This window comes from Pistacia vera, unplaced genomic scaffold, assembly GCF_008641045.1.
Source record: "Pistacia vera cultivar Batoury unplaced genomic scaffold, PisVer_v2 Contig67, whole genome shotgun sequence".
In the NCBI taxonomy this organism is placed as follows: Eukaryota; Viridiplantae; Streptophyta; class Magnoliopsida; order Sapindales; family Anacardiaceae; genus Pistacia; species Pistacia vera.
In genome coordinates, this window is record NW_022196523.1 from 1,225,517 (window position 1) to 1,243,925 (window position 18,409).

An 18,409-nucleotide genomic window follows, 5' to 3' on the forward strand; every position below is an offset into this window, starting at 1 on the left:
GGGTGAAATGATAAGGAATGCTTACAGACCACGGAATGTAATATATTATTCCTACCAATATTTATATTGTAAGATAATATAATTATAGTATTTTATAACAAAATATAGTAGAATGTTTGGTATTTTATTTTATTGTATTGTATTAATTTGTTTTTAGTTTAATTTAAACCTATATCAATCATTAGGAAGGTTACAGAAAGAAAAAATAATGAAAAATAATTAATCATCAACCCTAAAATATTAAAAAAAATTAAAAATTAATTTTTTTTCTTATATTATCTAGATGCCGAACTTGGATATTAATTGGTAATAATCTTAAATATCAATGTGATATTAATTAAAAAATCCAATAAATATATTCCCAAAAGAAGCAAAATCATTATTGAAATAAGAATCAAGTTAAAAATAATACTCACCAAGGAAAAGTATTCTTTTGAAACCTAACTTTTTCCACTTCACTGTATTAAGGAGGCTAAATGGTATGAAATGATTATGTAATTCACTCTTGGAAAAGTTTTAAATTAAAACATTCTAATTGAATACTAACCACAATCAAATTAGCATCCCATATTGTTTCTAACCCTGTTTAGCAGCAGGATTAATCTATAGTAGAGAAGTAGAGATGTTGCGAATTGAAAGAGCGAAGCATCCTTCCACCAAGTAAAGCAAGAAGTCAACATGGTTCAAGAGGAAGATAGTAACTTTAGTGGTGCGAATTTTAGGCATCAACATGTTAGTTTAAATCAATAATTATCTAAATAGTTTAAAGTAATTGATCAACTTATTAAATTGTCAAAATAAATGAATTAATATAATACATCCTTTAACCCACCTTAGGTATTAATTAATATAACTAGGGGTGTATATGAATCAAGTCGAGCCAAACACTACTAGGCTCAAGCTCGATTTTCAAAAATTTCCCGGGCTTGAGCTTTGGAAACTCGAGCTTGAGCTTGAGCTCGATAGGAAATGCTGAGCTCAAGCTCGACTCATTTATAAGTCGAGCCCTACTTGAGCTCGAGCTCATGCTCGAATTCGAGCTCAATATAGAGCTTGATTTCGAGCTGCATAACTCATTCAAATCACTTTGAATTTTCATCTTGTCAGGTTTATTTTGTGAATTTGATATGTGTTGCAGAACTCATTCTAAGTATAATTTTAGTGTACCAATTTAAAAACAAACTATAAAAGAGCTAATTACACAAAAATATCTCATTCTTCTTCCAACTCAAATACAAACAATAAAATAAGCTAATTCCACTCAGTGCTCTTTCAGCCATTCCTCCCTCCATTATTGCAAAATAATGTAGAACCATCTTTGGTGTAAGATAAACACTTGCAAAAAAAATTTAAGAAACCCACTTTGGATCACGAGCTGCAGCAAGATAGTCCTACATGATAGACACGATGCACGACATTATCATAGATCATCATATCAGTTTAGAAAACAACTTGAAAGTTTTAAATTTACCAAATGAATTAAAACTTAAGCGGAAATGGTTGCTATGTTGATTTTAAGAGTCCATTAAATATAAACATAAACATAAAGCAACAAACATAAACCAAAGTAAAACATACAAGATTTTTACATGGTTCAGCAAATTGCCTACATCCATGGGACTAAGTCCAGAATGGAACTAATCCACTAGGTTTACTTTACAGTTCAATTACAAAGTTAGAGATTAAGCCTTAGTTGCCAAAACACCCCTGTTTTGCAACGCTTCAATCTCTACCCTATGGTTAAACAACGTATAACCATAGTGAGCTTACAATAACACACAACCAACATGGTTAGCCTTGAGCTTCTCTCAAGGACCAGAAATGAAGACGCATTTCAGTGGAGAAAGCTCAATACGCTTCAACATCTTGTAGTGAGCAGGGATGTATTTTGGGTACTTTGAAGGAGGTATTTTAAAGCTTTGCCTAAGCATAGAAACCTGACAAAAACAAAGTAAAAATTCAGAGAATTTCCAATGTAAATATTAGGCTTAAGAAAAAATGCAATGGAGAAGAGTTTATATAGGAAAAACAGTCGGCCAATGCAAGGACAAGTGGCAAGAAAACCTTTATTGAATTTACCTTTATAAAAGTTAATTCCAATATCAAGATGCCCCCTATCAAAGAGAATAGAATATAATTTTGACAGGTGTTATGAACCACACAAATGTTTCAAAAGAGAATATAACAGCTCATGCATTCTAGAAGCATAGGACATGTAACTAAAATAAAACTGCTAGATACGAGGTGATCACTCTGACTTAGGGGTGCTCACCTGATACTGCAGATAACCAATATAAGAGAAGGTGGTCACCTTAAACATGAGGTGGTCATACTGAAAGTTTAAACAAACTTGGTTGTGCTAAGACAAGGTAAGGTGATCATACCAGGATTGAGAGTTACCACTCTAGGTTCATAAGTTGACAAATAACTTACACAACTTAAAGAGGTCAATCGAGCAAGATTCATTTTCTTAAGAAAATGCATCGAAAAGAAAATATGCAATGAGAGAATGGTAAATTTCAATGATTGATGAGTTAGCTGTAAACTTGCAACATATATCAAATTTACTCTGTCTTGGCAATCAGATGTTTTATGTCACACATACATCACAATCCCTTGGAAACCACTAGAAAACACATCATGACCTCAATATGTAGTCTCAAATAAATTGACGCAAACTAACACTTCTTTTGAATTCCGTTATTGACTATATGTCAGGCACCAAGTATTAAGAGCAAAACAATGACATAACCTGAGAATTGCAGCCACTTATCCATGAAGACAACCACCATTTCAATCTTCTATCTCAATCAAAGGAATGTTTACATTTGAAGTAATCTGCCAAAAGAAACTATACAACTTAACATGTCTTAAATCCCAACCACTTGAAAGTTAACGAAACCAAATCCTTTTCATTAACATCAACATATAGAATAACATATAACTCAAATATAATCTGGTGCCTAGAACATCAACATCTGCAGCAACCCAAATGATATTGAATAACAATAAAACATATTCATATATCTTATGTTTGGTCATAAAATTGTCTATCAAACAAACAAGTTAATATATACCTGTGGGAAGCTGACAGTGACTGAAACCAAAACTCCAACAATACTTCATTTGATGGGAAGTGGAATCTCCACTTGTTTCTGCTCTTTCTAAAATACAACAAGGGAAAAATTAGTTTAAGTTATAAAAAAGAAGTAACTACTAAATGAAAATGCAAAAATACTTATATAAATTTAATAATTGAAACTTACTTTGTTCATTCTCTTAACTCCATTGAGATTGCAACACCAATCACCTCACAGAGTAGCATTTGTACTATTTTTAAAGACAATGAAGCTTGACAAGTTTCAATACTCTACTGCCAGCATTGAAAGTGGCCTTCGAAGCCACTTTGGTGATAGGAATGACTAGTATATCACAAGCCATCCTAGATAAGATACAATACTTCAACGTATTCACTTTCCACCACTCTAGTACATCAATTTTATTTGGATCCCCCTCTTTGCAAATATAACGTCCTTCTAGATGACTTTCAAATTGACTTTACCAATGATGCAGGTTAAGCAATGTCAATTCATCCTCTATTTTTACTCCATTAGTACTATTTGCCAATGACATTTAAAAATCAGAATCGGGAATGAATGAAAAGTACATTAAGTATATCACCTTTATAACCCCGTAATAGGCAATCTGTTTAACAACTTGGCTGCTAGATGTTGCATTATCTCTACTAACTGTTTCAACTTCAAGAGAAATGCCACTGTCTTGTGTAGACTTTTCACTATCAATTGTCCAAAAACATGTCCCATTAATAACATAAGTAGAATATGACATTATTTGTGAAATCAGTCCAAATTGCAAGCCATCTCAATGTGTTTGAAATACCTAAATTGTTATTTTTGGTAATCACCTATTTATATACAATTCAAATTTTATTAAGGATACATGTTTTTTAAGTGTAGATGGTAAAATCTACGGTCAAATTGAGAGCGATTGATCCTATACGAAGTGAGCCACTAACAACCTAGTGTACTTGCACTAAAAGCAAAAAAGGGAACGTGAAGACTAGATAGACATCGATGTGGTGCCTACCATAGACACTTCAACGCTCAAGTCAGCGAGGTTGAAAGAGGTTGTTTGGTGAGGGCTAAGGGGAGGAAAGAATACCGAAATAATGCGACAGTTCTTGGGAGTAAGAACTTTTAGAGCTTAGGTGTTGCGGTGATTTCTAAATGAATAATGAGGGAATTTGCCCTTGCTTATATAGTGCACCTAACAGGTTCAAATCCTAGTAGAACTCTAAGTCCTACTAGGTAAAGGAGTTGTCATTAGGAAAGAGATAGGATCTCTTTTCCCTATTGGGTTAAGCTTAACATTTATGATTATGATCCGGGATCCTGATAGAAGTGGAAATAGAATAGGATTTTGCTTCCTATTGTTCGACTGCTGTGGGCTAGTGGGCTTGACCCAGCTTAGCTTATCTTGCAGGATAGCCCAACTCATAGAGAGGGTCATTCGTAAGATGGATTTAAGCGTAAGCCCAACCAGAATTGGGCTAAGGCCTTAGGCCGTCATCTGTCTATATTTTTAGTTGGGCCTCATCAGGCCTAACACGATTTTTGATATATTAAGTAACTAAACAAATAAATAAGGAATTACAATTATCTTATTGGAAAGCCACGATGAGAAAGTCGAGACATGCTTATTATGTAACAAAGTTGGGTTATTTACGAGAGTTAAATCACTCTGCTTCAATTCATCTAGATGCATTCTATAAACCAAAGGAATTATTGCTATGATTATATTTGATTAAATTATAATTTAAAATATTTTGTTTGATAAACTTATATTTATACTTTATAGATGGCTCAACTTATGTTGTGTTAAACAAATTAGGTACGATGAGCAATCTTTAGCATCAAACCATTGTTTTTTTCTCTGGAAGCTATGATTCATAGGAAGAAATCGTCTCTGAGCCATATAAACATAAGTGTTAATCTCAAAGAGCATGTATTCATCCCGTATACAAGACAAGCAAGTTTTCCCTTTATTGTACGTCCTACAAAATTTTCATATGTTAGCAAATCATTAATGGTCCACATTAATAGTGCCTTCAAATTGAAATTGGAATTGGTTGATGCATCATAAATTTCTACATCTTGATGCCACAACTCATTCAAATCATCTATGAGTGGTTGCAAGTATACATTAATATCAAAATTAATTTATGATCACATGCATATAATGTATGTGGTTAAATCAAAGTGGTCATTAACCAATTTTTCACATACTTAGAGGTGCAATACAAGTGAAAAATGTATGCTAGTTTCAAGTGTTTGAAGTAGTTGGATTTTGCTTAGCTTTTGTCTAGTTTGATGCAAATGATGGCGATCAACAAATTTGAACAATGATAATTGGAGTTTAAGGCTAATGGTGACTATTTTTTGGTTGTTTCGTCTTGCATATCTTTTACTCCGTGTTGTATTATTTTGCAAGGTATTTATAGTTGCAAAAACATTGTTGAATATATGAATTTTATGAGTTTCGTAACTTGGAAACAAGTGATAGGCTCCTCATGGATTTGTACATACGTAACTCGATGGCCAATGTAGACACTTTGTAAATCAGTATATTATATTACGTAATAAAGATGATGAAGTTTTATGAAAATGTCTAGTTTAAGGCCCAAGTTTATAGCTTAGTGTTGTTTATCTCGCTGATTTCATTGTAACATGCATCTATGCAAACCTTGAACATAAAATTGCTTGTGAACTACATTGAAATCAAAATGAGTAAACAAAGAAAAATTATTACAAAGACAATACATTTCATAGTTTTTCTAAGTTGATGTAAAGAGTAGACCAAGTCTTGAACATGTTTTTTCATTATGTCTAGCTAACCTTGCATTGCATTGAACACATCTGCACCACTAATCTCATCTTCAATTGGAACCCAAAAAGAGTAGCAATGACATGCTGTTATGTGCACGACTGGATTGCCTTGTGAAATGAAGGGATTGATCCCACGGGCTGAGCAACGTGACCTTGGCACAACGAACGTAACTCAATATTGCCCTTGGATTAGTTTATTTCCCTATTTTTGTAGTGCTTCAGTAGAACAATAATGGAGAAAAGATTTGATAAGGTTTATTTCGAGGGAAACTACCTCAATTGTAGATATAAAAAATATACCTTTACAGAAATAGGGTCTGATCATATGAGGTTGAGACCACCAGCAATCCGTTGCATCTGCACACACGAGGAAACAAGCATGAAGTGAATGCCATAGGCACTTCGACGCTCAATTCAGCAAGGCTGAATGAGAATAGTTTAGTGAGGGTTAGGGAAAATGAAGATTACTAAGAGTGAGAACTAATGGGTTCAAAGGTGTAATGTCTGTGCCCTTTGTGAGAGGGTTGGCCTCCATTTAAATAGCAATTGTAGGATCTTTGAGTCCTAGTAGGACTATGATTCCTTGGAGTTGAGGTTTTGTGAAAAAGAAGAACCTTTGACTCCCTTACCTTAGTGGGAAAAGGAGTCCCAGCGGGTCTAAGGCACGGATCTTAGTCGAGTTAGGATAGTAATGGATCTCTTCGATAGAGTTCAGATAGTCTTGGAGTAAGTAGGATACTCTGGGCTCCAAGTAGATCCTAAGTCTAGTAGGTGGTCTAGGATCAAAGGGCCTAGGCCTAGACAAGCTGGTGATGAGGCCTAAGCGAATCGGGCCTTTACTGATTGGGTCTGAGTAGTGAGCAACAGGGTAGGTGTACCAAGCGGACCTGATATGCAGACTCTGTTACGGGCCCAATCGGAATTGGGCCATGGCTCCAAGCTTTGTTGAAGGTGTCTTCATCTTTGGGCCTATTTAGGCTGAGGATATTTTTTAGCCCTAACAGTTTTTCCCACACTCTCTAAGTTAAGGAGTGCTTAGCTTATAGAGTAGATGTTGCGTGGAGGTGTGCCTAGTCATCCTTCGTAACCAATTGGTTGAATACGTGAGTGTATTGCTTCTCCGTTTGTGAAGTTGAATAGTATAACTTTTACTATAAGTGATGCACTCAGCATACCAGGCCGAGTGGGTGAGTGGAGGTGAAACACAAACATACCTTCACTCGGCGTATCTAACCGAGTGGAAAAGTGGAGTTAACCTTGGAGAACTCGCCTGGTGCATCGGACCGAGTGAAGGGGAGTAGCGACTATCTGTAAAGATGCTTTAATTCGATGCATCGAACCAAGTGATGGGATGTGAGACACATCCTGTGAAGATATTCTCACTTGATGCATCGAATCGAGTGAAAAGATGTGAAATACCCTTTGAAGGTGCCCGAACTTGGTGCATCAAACCGAGTGAGAGAAGTCATGAGAGCTTGTATCACTCGACGCGTCGCGTCGAATGATGTGTTGTGAATTGGTTGTTTGGGGCTTCCCATTTGGTCGGGTAGGCCGGGCGAATGGATATGAAGTATCAGAAGGTGTTTAATCAGGTAAGTAATGAGATGAATCATCTACGCTCATTGGAGATGTAGTCGCCCGGTTAGGTTGATCGAATGATGATGCTTGGGCAGGCGCAACCGTCATGTTTCTGGGTACATGTGTTCTTGAATGGGTGACACGTGTAAGTTCAGGATTTCAACCTATTTTGGGCGGGAATTTGGAAAGTTGAGTCGACTAGGGCAAAATGAGGTTTTGCCATGTGGAACTGTTCGAAGGGATAGTCATTAAATGCCGTTCATGAGTGTCTTTGAGTATTTCATCGTTCTCATCTCAAAGTATTGAAGAGTTTCTTCGTAGGTCTTTCGCAGGGGAGAACTTTCAGAGCTTCGGAGATTTTTCGGCTTTTCTTCACGGTAACCACTCCTTCTAAGTCTTCTTGTTTTGATTTTCGAGTTTACTATTGCTTTTGGTTGGTTTCTAGGGTAGTATTCTTGTTGTTCTAAGGTGGTTTTGAATATATAGAGAAAAGAAGAAAAAAAAAGGATTTGGGTTTTTCCTAGGTTTGCTTGTGAAAGGGGATTCTCTGATTTTGGAGTGTTTTATTGTGGTTTGCGTGTCTAGTTTGGAGGAGTTGTGTTTGTATTTGAATTTCTAGAGAGATTTGGAGTGATTTGATCGGGTTTTGATCTGTTTTTGGTGGGTGTGAAGTATGTTGGGTTGATTTTTTGGGGTGCTTGTGTTTTTGGCAAAGATAGAAGACATAGTCAAGTTATGGGGTATTTTGGTTCAGCTCATCTCAGTCTGCTTGACCGGGTTGAGTGAAATGGTTTGAGTGAAGTCTAGTTTTTGGTAAGGGCTAGGTTACATAGGTCACCTGGTCTCCCAGGTCGAGCGGAGAAGGGTCTGAATGGGGGGTCTTGAGGTAGTAGGTATTCGATCATCCAGACCAAGCTGAAAGTTTCTTGGGGCAAAGAGTTAGCCTAATTTCAGAGGATTCGACTAATTGGGCAAGTAGGGCTTCTGAAACTAAGGTTTGACTTGGTATTAAAAACCAATCGGTTGCCCGGGTCGAGTGGATAAAGAGTTCAATGTCACAGTTAGAGTCGAACGACTTGAGTGGGGCGGAGATAGAAGTTGGGAATGAGTACGAGAATGCCCCAACAATGGTGGTGATGCCAGAGGGTGGAGATGTTTCGGTCGGCATACCGAAGGGGGTGAATGTGGCTGCTCCTGGGCTGAGTGACGCCACCCCGAATGATGGTGATTCGGATGGGCAAGGGAAGAGTGGGGAAGACTTTGATGAAACCGATGGTTCCGGGAGTTTGCCCTTTACCAGTAATGGCTCCGAGGATTAGTCAAGTCAGCCCGGTAGCGGGATATTGAGTAAAGACTATCCGCCCTTGCTGAAGTAGAGTGATGTGTGGAAGATCAGGACAATGTACCACAACTCGGAATCCATTGAAATTAAGGTGTCAAAGTCGTACGAGAGGGTCGACTGGGAGGCAAAAGGTTGGGTGAGTGCCTACGAGAAATGGTTCCATGACAGGCTAAGGCTTCCCATCCCCCGTCTTGTCTAAGAGGTTTTGAACCATTTCATGATTGCGTCGACTCAGATTATGCTGAATGGGTGGAGATTGTTGATGGCTCTAAAGGACCTCTATGTGCGAAATCAGGTGATGTTTGGGCTGCATGAGCTGCTATACTCATATTTTGGTATCTGATCAATCTTGGCACGATCAGGCTCACCTCGTGACCGACCTCTGGTCGAGTGATAAAATCAAGAAGGAACGCTTCTTCTTCATGCTGGGTGAAGCAGTCTTTAGGGAGAGAGGCCAGGGCGAGATCCCGTATACTTGGCAAGCGACTGGTGAGGAACTTAGTCTTTATTCATGCTTTAATTACTAAAGACTTATTGTGTTTCTCCTTTGCAGATCTTGAATTCAATCGTGCTGGGTAGAGTTTGGACGGCTTAGACGTGCAGACTAAAAGGGTTCTTACTATTCCTAAGGCGCAGAGGGATTGGCGGGTAGTGTTGTAGGAGGCGAATCTGAGGATGAGTCACCTTTGGGCTGGGGTTGGTGCGATTCAACGAGGTATCCCCTTCCCTTCACTGAAGCAGACTTGGAGCATGCTGCTCATCCCCTACTGAAATCATATTTTGTCCAATAAGTCGAGGCTAAACCCACTAACTGTTGAGAATTTACGATTGCAGAGAAGCTTATGAGGAAGTTAACCGTCCCGAGTGTGAGTAAGTCTATCGCAAGACGTTGTGAGAAGCGAAAAAAAGACTTTTTGACTAAGGAGGAGGAGAAGAAGGTGGAAGATGTGGTTGTGACTCCAGCCGGACAACCGCCTATGCCCGGGGTTAGGTCGTCCAAGACGGTGGTCTTGGATGAAGAGACTGAGATGCTTACTTTTAGTAGCCCAGTTACTATGTTGACCTATTCGGATGTCGCTTCTATGAGCAAGCTAGCTAATTCGTTCCTGTTCCCGACGGATGAGAGCCTACTAAACTAGATGGGTGCGGTTGTGGCTATTAACTAGGGGGTTTTTCGCACTTTCCAGGTAGAAGCCAGATTTTTACCTTACTGTACTTGTAGTGATTGTATATTGATTGAGCGGTTTTATCATGCAGGCTTTCACAAGTAGCCTGCATCTCAGGAAATCCATCATGTTACAGGAGAAGAGGATACATGATGTTCCTAAATCCAAAGCCAATCTGCGACACAGAGAGGCAGCAACCTAGAAGGCTGAACAGGAAAGCTAGCAGTGATTGAGGGAGGTCAAGGCCGAGTTGGAACGATTGAAGAAAGAGCTAGCCGAGAAGAATGCAGAGGTTGAGTCGCTAAGGGAGCAGTGCCTCAATATTGTCGATGATACCATCATCAATGCTAGGGGAGAGCTGATGCTGGAGTACAAGGCCAGGAACACTGTCCACAAGAACCTGGATGAGAACATCCAGCTCTTGCTGGAGATGGAGGAGGAGAAGGCTACTGGTCACGCTGATTATGCGGAAGAGTAGGTCGGTGACCAGTTATTCAACCTCGCTAGTCAGCCGAGACGATTGGCTGCAGAGGATGCATGTGACCAGGCTGCGGGGACGGTTGCTGGGGCCAATGACAAGGTGACTGAGTCAGAGATAGGCGAGATGACTCGTACTGACGATGTGGGGCATGATGCCCCTTAGGCTTATGTTTATTTTTTTTTCTTGTATTTCTGGGGCCTGTGATGCCCTTTCATGGCGTGTGTGCCTTTTTTGCACCTGATATTTAGCCGTTTGGGGCTTTTTGTTTATTTGATACTTAGCCATTTGGGGCTTTATGTTTCTACTTGTGTTTCCATTTTACTACTTTCTTCGTGGATGGATGGGTTGATTGCTTATAGATGTGTAGGGATTGAACCCTCTTTCCTAGGTAATCGCCTGGTAGATGTATCTTGTTTAGGGCGAAACGTTGTAGTCGAGACAACATGGTCCGGTTTGAGTGCATGGACCGATATGACCAGTTTGAACCGACTACTTGTGTTGTGATGTGGACGAAGCGAAGTGGCTGAGTTGATAGTGTTGCTTCGAAGGTGATGGGGGCGTGTTGGTATGGTCGACTGGAGATGTAAGCCATTGAGTTGCCTTGGTCGGGCTGGGCCGCCTGAAGGTGTAAATTTGCATGAATTGTTAAATCGGTCTGGGTCAACTGACAGTGTAAGTCAATGAGTCGGTTTGAGCCGATTGAAGGTGTGACTTTCCGTGAATCGCTAAGTCAGTCTTGGCCAACTAAAGGTGTAAGTCGATGAATGAGTCTGAGTTGATTGAAGGTGTGAGTTGATGAATCGTTAAGTCAGTCTTGGCTGACTGAAGGTGTAAGTCGATGAATCGGTCTGAGCCAATTGAAGGTATGAGTTTATGAATCGATCTGAACCGATTGAAGATGTAACTTATGAATCGGTCTGAGCCGATTGAAGGTGTAACTTATGAATTGATCTGAACCGATTGACAGTGTAACTTATGAATCGGTCTAAGCTGAATAGTTCTTTATTGAATTCAGACCACGAGGCCAACTGAAGGTGAGGGAGGTGATAGACCTATTCATCTTTTTTTAAAACAAAAACAAGAGTAAATAATTGACAATGAATAAATCTGACTAAAAATAGTAGCGTTTGAGGTAGATTGCATTCCAACTATTGCTGACATCCTTGCCTTCAGGGGTTTGAAATCTATAAGTGCCCTTTCCTACTTCCTTAGTGATCTTGTAGGGTCTTTCTCAGGTAGGGCCGAGCTTGCCAGAGTTGATCTCCTTAGTGTTTTGAAAGACTTTGCGGAGGACCTAGTCGCCTTATTTGAAAGTTCTTACTCTGACATTATCGTTGTAGTGTCGAGCAGCCTGCTACTGGTAGATTGCATTGACGATGTTTGCCCGCTCGTGTAGTTTGTCAACTGTGTCCAAGTTGTGACAAAGGTTCTAGCTGTTGGCTTCTTCATTTGACCATTGGAGTCTGGTTAAGGGGACCGATACCTCTACTGGGATGACTGCCTCAGATCCGTATGTAAGGGAGAAATAGGTTTCGCTAGTGGACGAGCTTGCTGTTGTTCGATAGGACTAGAAGACCCCTGGTAGTTCGTCTGTCCATGCGCCCTTAGCTTTCTAGAGGCGCTTCTTTAAAGTCTACATGATTGTTTTATTTGATGATTCAGCCTAGCCGTTCGATTGGGGGTTGTGAGGGGTAGAGAAGCTGAGCTTGATCCCCCATATGTCATAGAAGTCTCTAAAGCCTGAGCTGATGAATTGGGATCCATTGTCAGTGACTATTTCCTTTGGTATTCCAAATCTGCAGATGAAATGTTTCCAGATGAAGGCTTTTACCTCTCAGTCTTGACTTAGGCGAGTGCTTCAGCTTCAATCCATTTAGTAAAGTAGTCGGTGACAGTCAACATGAAGACTCGTTGCTCGGGTGCGGTCAGGAGTTTTCCAACTATGTCCATCCCCCACTTCATGAATGGCCAATGTGTGAGAGTGGAGTTTAGTCACTCAGGTGAGAGGTGTGAGACATGAGCGAACCTTTGATAGCTATTGTATTTCTTCACATAGGATGTTGAGTCAGTGCGTATGGTTGACTAATAGTAACCAGCAATGATCACCCGACAGGCAAGGTTGCGTCCTCATACATGGTTTCCACATTTGCCTTCATGGAGTTCGATGAGGACAAACTTGGCTTCCTATAGGCTTATGCATTTGAGATAAGGGCCAGAGAATGACTTCCTGAGGAGTTGGCCCTTGTATATGGTGAATCTTGCAGCTTTTACTCTCAGGCGGCGTGCTTCATTCTTTTTGGCTAGGAGCTCATCATGGTCCAATTATTTGATTATTGGAGTCATCCAGGAGTCGGCTGGTTCGACATCCATCACTTCTTTGGGCTCTTTCGGGTTGGGCTACTCGTTCGTTGGACGTTCCTTCCAGTCTGCTGGCTATTAGAGGAACAGTAGTAGGATGGATGACATGGAGGAGCCTTGAAGGGTTGAGCCGAGGTTGGCAAGGGCATCAGCATAGGTGTTCTTCGCTCTTGGGACTTGGGTGATAGAGAATTCCTCGAAGGCGGACTGCATCTCGTTGACCAAGTTCGAGTAGGTTGTCATCTTCAAGTCTCGGGCTTGGTAAATGCCTTGTAGCTGGTTGACTACGAGTTGAGAATTAGATTTTACGTCCAGCTTTCTTACTCCAATCTCTTTGGCCAGAGAGAGTCCAACGATAAGGGCTTCATATTCGGCTTTGTTGTTTGTGCACTTGAACCTACATCGTATGGCCTACTGGATGATATCCCCTTTTAGTGTAACAAGTACAATGCAGAGCCGCTTCCATTCGCATTGCTTGAGCCATCCACTAAATGGGTCCACTTCGAAGACGATCCGCTATTCATGCACAATAACTCTTTTTCTGTCTGGACGGTAGTGTTAGGAGTGAAATCGGCAATGAAGCCTGCCAACGCTTGGGATTTGATGGCGATGCATGGTTGGAAGGATATATCAAACTCACTAAGCTCTACTGTCCATTGTGTGAGCCAGCCTGATAACTCTGGCTTATGAAGTATCTTTTTGAGTGGGAAGGAGGTGAGGAGAACTATGGAATGGCATTGAAAATATGGTCTGAGCTTCCTAGATGCATGGATGAGGGCAAGTGCCAATGAGTGATTTACTTACATAGTAAACTAGTAGCTGCTTCACATTGTCTTCCCGGACTAATACTGTTGAGATGATTGTCTTCGAGACCGCTAGGTAGGTGTAGAGCTTTTCCCCAACCACGGGCTTGGAATGAAGGGGGGAGAGGTTATGTACCTCTTTAGCTGCTACAGGGCCTCCTCACAGGTGGGGGTCTACTCAAATTTCTTGGATTTCTTGAGTGTGGTGAAAAAGAGGTGGCACTTGTCAGCGGATCTGGAGATGAATCAGCTCAAGGCAGCTACTCGCCCTGCAAGGCGCTATACGTCTTTGATACAAGTTGGTGATGGTATGTTGGGGATCGCCTGGATTTGATCAGGGTTAGCTTCTATCCTACGTTGAGTCACCATATATCCCAAGAATTTTCTTGATGAGTCCCTGAACGAACACTTGGCTGGCTTTAGCTTCATATTGTATTTACTTAGGACGACGAATGCTTGGCTGAGGTGGTCGAGGTGCTACTCGGCCATAAGGGACTTGATGTGCATGTCATCAATGTATACTTCCATCGTGTCTCCGAGGTGTTCAACAAACATTCTATTGACCAGCCGCTGAAAGGTGGCCCTAGCGTTCTTAAGACCAAAGGACATTACTTTGTAGCAGTGGGTTCCCCTCTCTGTGTTGAAAACTGTCTTCTCCTGGTCGTTCGGGTGCATCAAAATCTAGTTGTACCTTGAAAAGGCATCCATAAAACTCAAGAGTTCGTGACCTGTTGTCGCATCGACCATCATGTCGATATGTGGGAGTGCGAAAGAGTCTTCAGGGCATGCTTTGTTTAAATCTGTGAAGTCAATGTAGACCCTCCACTTTCCGTTCTTCTTCTTCACGACCACCACATTTGCTAGCCAGTTGGAGTAGTGGACTTCTCTGATCAGTCCGTTACTTAGCAGTTTGTTAATCTCTTCATTGATGACTCGGTTGCGTTCTGGCGCAAACTTCCACTACAACATTATGCATTTCTAGCCATGGCGTTCATTGTAGCTAAAAGTATGAATTTACGCAGCTAAATGATTTAGCTACAAATGCAATGTTTTGTAGCTTATTGTAGCTAGAAGTGGCGTAGCTAAAATTTAGCCATGTAACTTTTTGCTTACGTAGCTAACAGTTTATATTTTTTGCTATAGATGAGATTAATATGTAACTAAAAACTTAAATGTTTTTGCCATAATAATAATAAGTTTGTAGCAAAAACTTTGCCTTTATAGCCACGGAGAATAGTCTATATAGCTATGTTTGCATTTTAGCTACAAAAATATAAATTTATAACTAAATCTTGAAAATTTCTGCTACAAAAATAATATCCGTAGCAAATATATTAACCTTTTGGCTACGTGACAACTAAAATCGTAACTAAATAAAAATATCATTTGCCACATATATAGTGAATTCATAGCTAAATATTAATTTTTTTGCTACAGACGTATGAAAGTCATATCTGTATATGAAAATATATTGCTATGGACATAGTGTGTTAATAGCTAAATATTGAAATTACATGCTATGAATACTTTTGATTTGTAGCTAAATATTATAATTATTTGCTATGGACATATTGAAGTCATATCTATATATGAAATTCAGTTGCTATGGACATAATTTGTTAATAGATAAACATTGAAATAACTTGCCATAAATACTTTTAATTTGTAGCTAAATATTATAATTATTTGCTATGGAACAAATAATTTATATAAAAAATTTATAATTTATTGCTTCAATTAAAATTAATTGTACAAATATTGCTATAATTAACAAATTTAATAATAATTACAAATTTATAGCAATTCTTTTATATTAAATAGATAATATGAGTCATATGAAAATTTCTAACATAAAAAGTTATACATTAATAAAGTCATTTCCAACAAATAATTGTCTCACTCAAAATCCTTCATCCTAATAATTTAAAATGTTATCAACTAATTTTTTTACAAAATATGATCTTCAATGTCATAGCAATCTTTCCTAACCATTTAAGAATTTCCACCAACTTGCAATATCAAATTTGAAAAAAAAAAAAAATTAGATTATCATATGATAAATGTATCATTGCATATCACTTTATGATTAATGTAAAAGAAAAATGGTTTCATAGTATATATGCAATTTTCAAAATAACTTACAATTTATCCAAATAGATTTGGTTATTTATTGAAGATTGTTGACCTTGAGTTGTAAGCTCATCATTAACTTCTCTTCCATCGTCTATTCATCTCCTCCATTTGCTTTTTCACTTCTTCTAATTTCTCATTTGCTTCCCTTTGCCTACCTTTCTTGTTTTTCTAGTTGTTGCACTTGTTTATAAGTTGTGCTTTAGTTAGTCTACTTCCAAAATATTCGGTAATACTTTTTCCTTGACCATAAACACAAATAGCCATTTCTTTGGACCAAGGACCTCTTCAATATTCATATCATTCAATAAGATTTGTCCTTCTACTTCTTGTTTTTTTAATCGATCAAACTGTGACTACAAAACAAATTTATGGTATTAGCTTGGATGTGTGTGATAATAAAAAATCAAGAAGTAGTTAAAGAGATACAAAGCTATTACAATAATGTCTTCTATACTGGATTCAACTTGCTTATCTTTCTTTCTTTTGTGAGATTCTATCCAAACTTCAACATGAGAAGGTGTATATCCATTTTTTCTTTGCTGTCATAATAAAAGTATGAACATATTGATTAAAAAATAATGAATGTGAATTATAAACTTAATCTCATATTTGAAAGCAAATCTAACATTTGATGTCTGAGTCGGCATAACTTTTAGTTCCTGTGTAAGGAGGCATAGACCGCTTTGATCTATTGTCTTATTCTGTTACTCCTTTCCCGTGTAATAATAAATAAGCAATGTAATGATAAATAAGCAATAATATTTATACTTATAATTACATAGTAATTATGCTAAAATGTAACTTAAATAGCTATGCTTACTTGAAAGGTTGCCTCACTCCAATAATTAACCAAATAATTCCTATGTCATATGAACATTTAGGCTTGTTTTTCAGACGACTTTGGTAAGTTGGTTTCGAATCAAAATATCTTTTTTTTTTTTTCATTTTGTATCTGTAATCCCTATATAAGGCATTCATGTGACCAAAAATGGCTTCTTTCCTTCCTTCTACTTCTTCAAATACAAACTTCTCCTGAAAAGCATATAAGATAAATAAGTTTCAAATTCTACACTTTAATATATTAAACAAAATACAAAATATTATAAATATTTATTTCTTATCTGTCTTACCTTGATAATGGTCCACATATGGTTAATTTCATGTTCTTTAAGTTCTTTCCACTCCTTTATTTGTAAAGGACAACATAACTTATTCCGAACTGTTTGTCCTAAAAACCAAACAAAATCTGTTGATTTTCACCAACAACCTGATGATCCTCATCAAATTCTATAGGCAATTTTTCTCCTTTTTCTAATGTAGTGATTTTTATGCAGCGCGCAGGACCTCTTGTTTTCCTTTTTTTTTTTTTTTTGTGTTTAGACCTAAAAATCACATGAATAATTCTTAATTAGTAAATTAAGAATTGCACAACATTTAGAAAATGAAAATGCGTGAAAGTAAAACGGAAAAAATTAAAATTAAAACCTGATGTCCATGCCTCAATTCCAACATCTGATGTGTGTTCCTCCGAAAATGTCTGGTTGACTTCTCTCAAAACATTTCCAAGATTATGTTCTTTGGGATAGCAAAGCACTATATCATCCTTTTCTAAGAGAGTAAACATGTTAACATGCATTCCCTTAGTATTTCTGTAACTAGCAAGCATGTTTCTTACATCATCATCATCAACAATTTGGACTAGCCCATCCAGATCACTGAGGATACTCCTTGTCTTTAGGTAAAACAATTTGTCTCCGCGAAGTATATCAAAGTCACAGTTTTTCTTTATGTAATCCAACAAAGCAAAGTATGTGAGAAACTCGAACTCCAAATCAAAATCATAGTTCTTCTTTATGTAATCCAATAAAGCAAAGTATGTGAGAAACTCGAACTCCAAATCAAAATCATAGTACTTCTCACTCACTCTACCATTGATATACATTCGTGTAGGTGAAAAGACAAAATATCCTCCATAATGAAATCTTATTGTTCTCATGTCCGGTATGCCCATTCTTCCTATTATAAAAAAAGTAAATTCAAATTAGATGAATATTAAATAAACTAACAAACAATATTAATAATGAGTGTACATGATAGATATAACAATGAATTGATTTGGTGATCAAGAAAATATTAAAAAAATAAATTACTAAATGATGTTTACCAATAGAATCAGTTGCTTTTTCTGGTTGTATACAAGAATGGTGATTAAGATGTGACTTTTCAATGCTATTTGTAGTAGATTGCAACTTATTGAGTTGTGCTTCATAATTAGTTTTTTTGCGTATCTTGAGAGATACTATCGGCAGGATCACTCTTTTTGTTAGTGGGCTTAGCTTTTCTTTTGCCTTTAACTAAACCTCCACACCTACTCATGTTGTTGGTATTCTAAAAAAGTATTATTTACAATAAAATAAATCATTGAGTTATAATAAATAAATGAAAAAAAAAGACATTATTGAGCTATGACCATAAAACGAAAAATTTCCTTGAACCCCAATGTCAATTAATCATTCATCCATTTTCCAAAACCTTATGTTATGAATGAAGACAGACTACGCATAAAAAAGCAGAGTGGGTCATGAAAAGAATACGTTGTGAATGCATTTATGTAGTGGTATTTTCAGCAGAGTGGGTCATAA